Source organism: Oncorhynchus tshawytscha, unplaced genomic scaffold, assembly GCF_018296145.1.
Source record: "Oncorhynchus tshawytscha isolate Ot180627B unplaced genomic scaffold, Otsh_v2.0 Un_scaffold_17_pilon_pilon, whole genome shotgun sequence".
NCBI classification, from domain to species: Eukaryota; Metazoa; Chordata; class Actinopteri; order Salmoniformes; family Salmonidae; genus Oncorhynchus; species Oncorhynchus tshawytscha.
Genome location: NW_024609830.1, coordinates 1,797,210 through 1,805,889, shown reverse-complemented (window position 1 = coordinate 1,805,889; position 8,680 = coordinate 1,797,210).

The window sequence follows — 8,680 nt, the reverse complement described above, 5'->3', positions numbered from 1 at the left end:
TTCAACTGTTTCATATCTTCAGAATGTTTTAATAATTGCCCTGACAGTGCTCAGTGGTATATTCAATCGTTTGTGGATCTTCTTGTAGCCATTACCAGATTTATGAAGATCTACGACCATCTGTCTCTTTTTAACTGCCAGTTCTTTTCTTTTCTTCATGGTGTTGGATGACAAAGGGATATTGCATGCCTGTTACCTTATTTTTATACCCTAGTGAAATAGGAAGTGATGTAATGGCTCTATATAGTTCCTTAAATTCTTGACGCTACCAATCCCTGTATCCGGATAATTTTCGTCTGCTACCGCTGAATAGCATAGCGCAACAGTCAAATAATATTACTAGAAAATATTCATATTCATGAAATCACAAGTGCAATATTTTGAAACACAGCTTAGCCTTTTGTTAATCGCCCTGTCATCTCAGATATTGAAATGATGCTTTACAGCGAAAGAAATCCGAGCGTTTGTGTAAGTTTATCGATAGCCTAGCATAGCATTATGTACACTTAGCATCAGGAAGCTTGGTCACGAAAATCAGAAAAGCAATCAAATTAACCATTTACCTTTGATGATCTTTGGATGTTTTCACTCACGAGACTCCCGGTTACACAGCAAATGTTCCTTTTGTTCCATAAAGATTATTTTTATACCCAAAATACCGACGTTTGTTTGTTGCGTTATGTTCAGAAATCCACAGGAAAGAGCGGTCACGACAACGCAGACGTAAATTCCAAATAGTCTTCATAATGTCCACAGAATCATATCAAACGTTTTTTATATTCTTTCCTCAAGTAGTTTTAAAAACATATATTTGATAATATATCAACCAAGTGTGTAGCTTTTTCCATAACAGCGGGAGGAACAATGGCCGCTTCACTCAATTGCGCATGATCTCACTCTGAGAGCCCCCACCTCTCCACTTACGCAATGTGATCCTTCACGCTCATTTTTCAAAATAAAATCCTGAAACTATGTCGAAAGACTGTTGACACCTTAGGGAAGCCATAGAAAAAGGAATCTTGTTGATATCCCTTTAAATGGAGGACAGGCACGCATAGGAACACAGAGGTTTCAAAATAAGAGGCTCTTCCTGATTGGATTATCCTTAGGCTTTCGCCTGCAATATCAGTTCTGTTATACCCACAGACAATATTTTTACAGTTTTGGAAACTTTAGAGTGTTTTCTATCCCAATCTGTCAATTATATGCATATTCTAGCGTCTGGTCATGAGAAATAGGCCGTTTAGTTTGGGAACGTTATTTTTCCAATCAGAAAAATAGTGCCCCCTAGCTTCAAGAGGATGTTTAACACTTAGATAAACTTAATTAAATAAGTGGAATTTAATTCCTGGTTTAATGTTGGTAGATGTTATTTACAATAATATTTAAGGGTGCCATTAATTGTGAAACTTTGATTTGGAGGGCATTGATTTTCAATTAAATCAAGAAATTATTTTGTTGGGTTCCATTGAAACATTAATAAAGTACAGTATTTCTCAATGTTGTTATTTTGAGTTTCTCTATAATTATATTGTTTATATTTTTTAAAGTATTGTTTGTGCATTGCCAGTCAGAGGTGCCAGTCATTTTGGAGCCCACTGTATATCTACCTCACTCTCTTCCTACTTTTATAACAGTGTAAATCTGTCTCTTAGCTTATCATTTAACACATTGCACTGTGCTGTACTGCAAGCGCAGTTCGATTTTATTGGTATTTATTGTGATAAGCAACAGGCAAGCAATCTATAATGCCTGGACTCAGTCAAGACCCCTTACCTGCTCCGGCCACCTGTTAATAGGCATTTCATGACCGTTGACATATACAGTACTGTCCTTAATGTAATGTCTATTGTTGGAATACATTATCCCTAATGTAATGTCTGTTGTTGGAATATATTATCCCTAATGTAATGTCTATTGTTGGAATACATTATCCCTAATGTAATGTCTATTGTTGGAATATATTATCCCTAATGTAATGTCTAATGTTGGAATATATTATCACTAATGTAATGTCTGTTGTTGGAATATATTATCCCTAATGTAATGTCTATTGTTGGAATACATTATCCCTAATGTAATGTCTATTGTTGGAATATATTATCCCAAATGTAATGTCTAATGTTGGAATATATTATCCCTAATGTAATGTCTGTTGTTGGAATATATTATCCCTAATGTAATGTCGATTGTTGGAATATATTATCCCTAATGTAATGTCTGTTGTTGACATATATTATCCCTAATGTAATGTCCGTTGTTGACATATATTATCCCTAATGTAATGTCTGTTGTTGACATATATTATCCCTAATGTAATGTCTATTGTCCTGGTTGTCTGGGATGATGGTGTTGATGTGAGCCATGACCAGCCTTTCAAAGTACTTCAGAATTACAGATGTGAGTGCTACAGGGTGATAGTCATTTAGGCAGGTTACCTTGGAACTCTTGGGAACAGGGTCAATGGTGGTCAACTTTAAACATTTAGGGATTACAGACTGAGACAAGAAGAGATTGTAGATGTCTGTGAAGACGCTTGCCAGCTGGTCTGTGTATGCTTTGGGAACGTGCCCTAGTATTCCGTCTGTGATTGTGAACCTGTTTAAAAGTTTTGCTCACATCTGCCACAGAGAGCGAGATCACACAGTCATCTGGAAAAAAGGGCTTTCATGCAAGTCTCAGTGTTGTATTCCTCCAAGAGATCATAAAAGGCATTTAGCTCATTTGGGAGTTCTGCATCACTCAGCAACTCCCGGCTGGGTTTCCCTTTGTAATTCCTTGCCACGTACGATGAGTTGGTCTAATAGGATTCCACCTTCCTCCTATGTTGTCCTTTTATGTTTTATCTCAGGTCGGAAGTCGTAACAGGATTTCTTGTATGCCCATGTCTGTCTCCCGTTCCTAGTAAGCAGTAGCACAGCGCTGATATTGCCTGTAATCCATGGTTTTTGGTTTGGTCACTGTGGGAATGACATTGTCTATGAACTAATTGATGAAGCCCATGTCTGTTGTGGTAAACTCTTCAATGCTATTGGATGAATCCCGGAACATATCCCAGTCTGTACTAGCAAAACAGTCTTGTAGCCTCATAAAGGTATGCATTTGGTTAACTTCTCTTCATGTAACCCTGAATTCCTCATTTAAAATAAATGTATCTGCCTACCTTGTACAGTTTTCTCTCTCTCCAATGTGACAAAGTAGAACACCCTGAGCCCAAGAACAGAGAGGAGTTTGTGGAGTGTAAGTAAAGCTGTAGCACACTAAAACACACACACACACACACACCATCAGAGGTTATGGGGGGCAATGCAAATAGTCTGTGTAGCCATTTGATTAGCTGTTCAGGAGTTTTATGGCTTGGGGGTAGAAGCATCTTGAACCTAGACTTGGCGCTCCGGTACCGCTTGCTGTGCGGTAGCAGAGAGAACAGTCTAAAACTAGGGTGTCTGGAATCTTTGACATTTTTTAGGGCCTTCCTCTGACACTGCCTGGATGGCAGGAAGCTTGGCCCCAGTGATGTACTGGGCCGTACGTACTACTCTCTGTAGTGCCTTGCGGTCAGAGGCTGAGCAGTTGCCACACCAGGCAGTGATGCAACCCGTCAGGATGCTCTCGATGGCGCAGCTGTAGAACCTTTTGAGGATCTGAGGACCCATGCCACGTCTTTTCAGTCTCCTGAGGGGGAATAGGTTTTGTTGTGCCCTCTTCACCACTGACATTGGATCCCAACATGGCTAATGAGCAGCTGTGACAGTCTGAGAGGAACCGAGAGGTTAGAAGAAGAGCAGCCAGACAGATGTACCACTACAGACAAGCTCTGTGTAGAGAGGGTCTGGAGAATGCTACTGGGAGGTACAGATCAGGGGTCATGGTTATGGAGCTAGGCCTAAGGTTTTTATAGCTGTCTCATATAAAGGAATCAACAGGAGAGGAGACATAGTAAACTTCCCATTTGAATGAATCAACAGTCCTGCTTGATGGTCTCTCTGTCATAATTACAACATGACTGTTAACCCTGTCCCTGTCCCTCTTCCGCCAGAGTAGGAGTGTACCTGGACCACAGGGGGGAATGCTATCCTTCTACAGTCTCCTCTTCAGCCCCCAGACCACATTCACTGAGCCCCTGTATCCTGGGTTCTGGTTGCTCCTGGATCATCTGGGCAGATCATCTAGAAAACTCCTTCATTCCTTCTGGGTGGATTAACCTGCAGTGAGCTAGCTCTTCTAAAGGGACTGATTTACAGTTCCCGCAAGTCTGGAAATAAACGACTCCTTCTTGCAAACAATGTTGACCGTGAAAATGTACAATCTCATTCTATTTCTAGTCCCCATCTGAAAAGGGACAACAGAAATCTAAAGACGAAGAATCTGACATGGTCTGATGATGTCACAGTACTGCATTCAGTTAAGCCCAAACGTCATTTGTGGCCGTTGCATTTAAATACTGCAAATGTACAAGACTATAGAACCTGCCATGGTAGTGTGGTTGTAATACAACATACATTTGAACCTCTCATCAGACAACTTTTGTATGATTATAATAGCATTGTGTTTTAACCATTTACATGATTTCACACACGAGACAGTGTGTATTTGTCAACGATAGAATGAATGTACAGAGTTTGTATTATAAAACCACAAAAGACAATGATATTAGGCTTCTTGTAATATTGTATTGTACTTGTATGAATTTCACAATGCTGGAAATCAAACTGAAATTAATGAGTAAAAAAACGTGATACAAAACTACAGGAGTATATATGATTTACTACTGAAATATGATACTTTCTCATCCCTGTACTCACTTCATGACACACATCAATGAGTGTCTTTAATTAAGATTTTGCACTTCCTGGATACGTCATAAGTAATTAGTATTACCGTCACTAGTAGCATCTGAAATAATATTACAAACACCTAAAGCTAGCATATTAAATATATTGTACATATGAATTACACAAGTGTTACGGTTTTCTAGTGGTGATGAAGGAGAGTCGGACCAAACTGCAGCGTGTCGATTGAGATTCATGTTTAATCAAATAAAGAAACACGAACACTACACAAAACAATAAACGTAATCAAACCCGAAACAGCCTATATAATGCAAACTAACCGAGAGTACACATAGGACACTAAGGACAATCACCCACGACAAACTCAAAGAATATGGCTGCCTAAATATGGTTCCCAATCAGAGACAACGATAAGCACCTGCCTCTGATTGAGAACCACTCCAGACAGCCATAGACTTTGCTAGACAACCCACTAAGCTACAATCCCAATACCACCACCAAAACCCCAAGACAAACACACCACAATTACAAAAACCCCATGCCACACCCTGGCCTGACCAAATACATAAAGATAAACACAAAATACTTTGACCAGGGCGTGACAACAAGTATTATCCTAAATGTACCTTTACTACAGGCCTACTGTAGTATGTTCATGTAGTCAGTGTCGTGTCTTTGGCTATGCCGGATTAATTGATAAAACATGCTATTCTATAAAATAATTTCTCCGTAATTAATATCACCTGATTGAGCTAATCATGTAAATGTAATTAACTAGAGAGTCTGGCACCATGAAAGAATATTTATAGAGCTGTTATCTTCCGAATAAACTCTTAAAGAACTAGTAATATTTTACATCAATAGCAGTCAACATTAATCTTCATCTTACTTCAGTCTCATAATCTGAAAGTTGTAAATTCTTGGTCATCTGCAAGAACCCTGGCTAACAATTTGAATCAGCAATACAAAATTGTGTTTAATCTCTTATTTACTAAATACCTAACTAATCACACATAATTCACATGCACATAATTAAATCATAACTTGATTACAAATGACGTCATAAAGGAAAATGTCCCTAGCGGGCGGAACAGATATGACGGCTTGTTACACAAAGAAAAGGGTCTGGGGTGAGTGAAAGAGCGGGAAGACAGGAACAAAGGCAAAGCTGTGCTATCGTAAATACAGTATCTTATGCATTCTAAATTACCGCCCATTTGGAAAAGGAAAATGCAATACATATTTACTCTGAGCTGCGCTTCAGTAGGTTGGTGGTAGATGGAAGGCCATGTTGTCCAACCGAGTCCTCTGTCCTTTGAAGAATGTCTCTGGTTGTCAATTGGATACGTTGTAGTAACGTTGTTGTGTGATAGATGGGATTCTCTGTCTGTTCCTTCCTAACCTGCGTTTGCATCTGCGGTCGCTAACTCAACAGCTAGGAGGTATCACTTCTGTAGTGAATAAGAGTTCCAAGTTCATACCATTCACAACCAAAGATCCTGCTGGTGTTGGCTTTGTCCTGTAGTTATTTTCTGAACCATTCTGACATAGGATCGTCATCCTACCTCATCGGAACAGATAGTTATGTCGTCAAGGCTTTATATAGGAAGGGAGAGGAGGGTGTGTTTGAAAAGTTCTATAGCCCTTGTCCCTTCACAGGGGCGGGCCACTGAGTGAGCAGCCCTAATTTATGAAAACCCACTTCTCACATTTTAGAAGCTAAAATCACATTTCATCCCATCACAAATAATTTCATATTCAAACATTTAAATTGAACAACAATTCCATGTGAATCCGATAACTCTGATGTGTAGACTTTCCACTGTAGAGTTTATGTCATCTTATCATTGATGAGAATGTCTCAGATGACAACAGAACTGACATCATATTCATTAAGTACCACCGCATATGTTCAATTGCTCGGATTACCAGAATATAGTTCATTTCCCCCCACATTCTGACGTTCCCAGAATCTCTATGTTAACCAAAGGTTTTGCAAATGTAACCTCAGTAGGGTAAAGAGGAAAAAGTGGGGAAGAGGTATTTATGACTGTCATAAACCAACCCCCAAGGCCAACGTCATGACATCAGTAAATAATATAATAATACCACAAGTATTATGCTACATAAACAACAACACTGGAACAGACAGACAGACAGATAGAGAGACAGCACATTAGGCCTAGATGAATAATTTATATGTTTGTCCTCCATCCCAGTGAACACTCAGGCACTCTCTTCTACAGCGCACACACACACACACACACACACACACACATACGCACATAAACACACGCACACACACACACACTGACACACTGTTTTACAGGCTCTTGGGCTAAACTAATCCTCCAGGAAATGTAACACGTGATTTAATTAGCAGCAACATGACTGTAGTGCCAGGTCCCATAAACGCACATCCGTAAACCATCATCCCTCTAAACGAGGCACGAGGCATGGTGAAGGCCTTTTCAGAACCATCATCTCTCTAAACGAGGCACGAGGCATGGTGAAGACCTTTTCAGAACCATCATCTCTCTAAACGAGGCACGAGGTATGGTGAAGACCTTTTCAGAACCATCATCTCTCTAAACGAGGCACGAGGCATGGTGAAGGCCTTTTCAGAACCATCATCTCTCTAAACGAGGCACGAGGCATGGTGAAGGCCTTTTCAGAACCATCATCTCTCTAAACGAGGAACAAGGCATGGTGAAGGTGTTTTCAGAAACATCATCTCTCTAAACGAGGCACGAGGCATGTTGAAGGCCTTTTCAGAACCATCATCTCTCTAAACGAGGCACGAGGCATGGTGAAGGCCTTTTCAGAACCATCATCTCTCTAAACGAGACACGAGGCATGGTGAAGACCTTTTCAGAACCATCATCTCTCTAAACGAGACACGAGGCATGGTGAAGACCTTTTCAGAACCATCATCTCTCTAAACAAGGCACGAGGCATGGTGAAGACCTTTTCAGAACCATCATCTCTCTAAACGAGGCACGAGGCATGGTGAAGGTGTTTTCAGAACCATCATCTCTCTAAACGAGGCACGAGGCATGGTGAAGGCCTTTTCAGAAACATCATCTCTCTAAACGAGGCACGAGGCATGGTGAAGGCCTTTTCAGAACCATCATCTCTCTAAACGAGGCACGAGGCATGGTGAAGTCCTTTTCAGAACCATCATCTCTCTAAACGAGGCACGAGGCATGGTGAAGGCCTTTTCAGAACCATCATCTCTCTAAACGAGGCACGAGGCATGGTGAAGGCCTTTTCAGAACCATCATCTCTCTAAACGAGGCGCGAGGCATGGTGAAGGCCTTTTCAGAACCATCTCTCTAAACGAGGCACGAGGCATGGTGAAGGCCTTTTCAGAACCATCATCAAATATAACCTACAGTGTCCTGTCTCACCATCATGTACAGTAGAGATGCACCAAGCCTACTGTAGATGGATAGAAACTCATTGTTAAGGAGATGCACCAAGTCCACTGTAGATGGAGAGAAACTCCTTGTTAAGGAGATGCACCAAGCCTACTGTAGATGGAGAGAAACTCCTTGTTAAGGAGATGCACCAAGCCTACTGTAGATGGAGAGAAACTCTTTGTTAAGGAGATGTGATGTGAACTGATGACACCATGACAGTGGGAGGAGAAGAAGACAGTGACATCAGGAGAAAACATATTGATAGAGGAATAGAGAAGAAGACAGGGACATCAGGAGAAAACACGTCGATAGGGGAATAGAGAAGAAGACAGGGACAGGAAGAGAAAACATATTGATAGAGGAATAGAGAAGAAGACAAGGACAGGAAGAGAAAACATATTGATAGAGGAATAGAGAAGAAGACAAGGACAGGAAGAGAAAACATATTGATAGGGGAATAGAGAA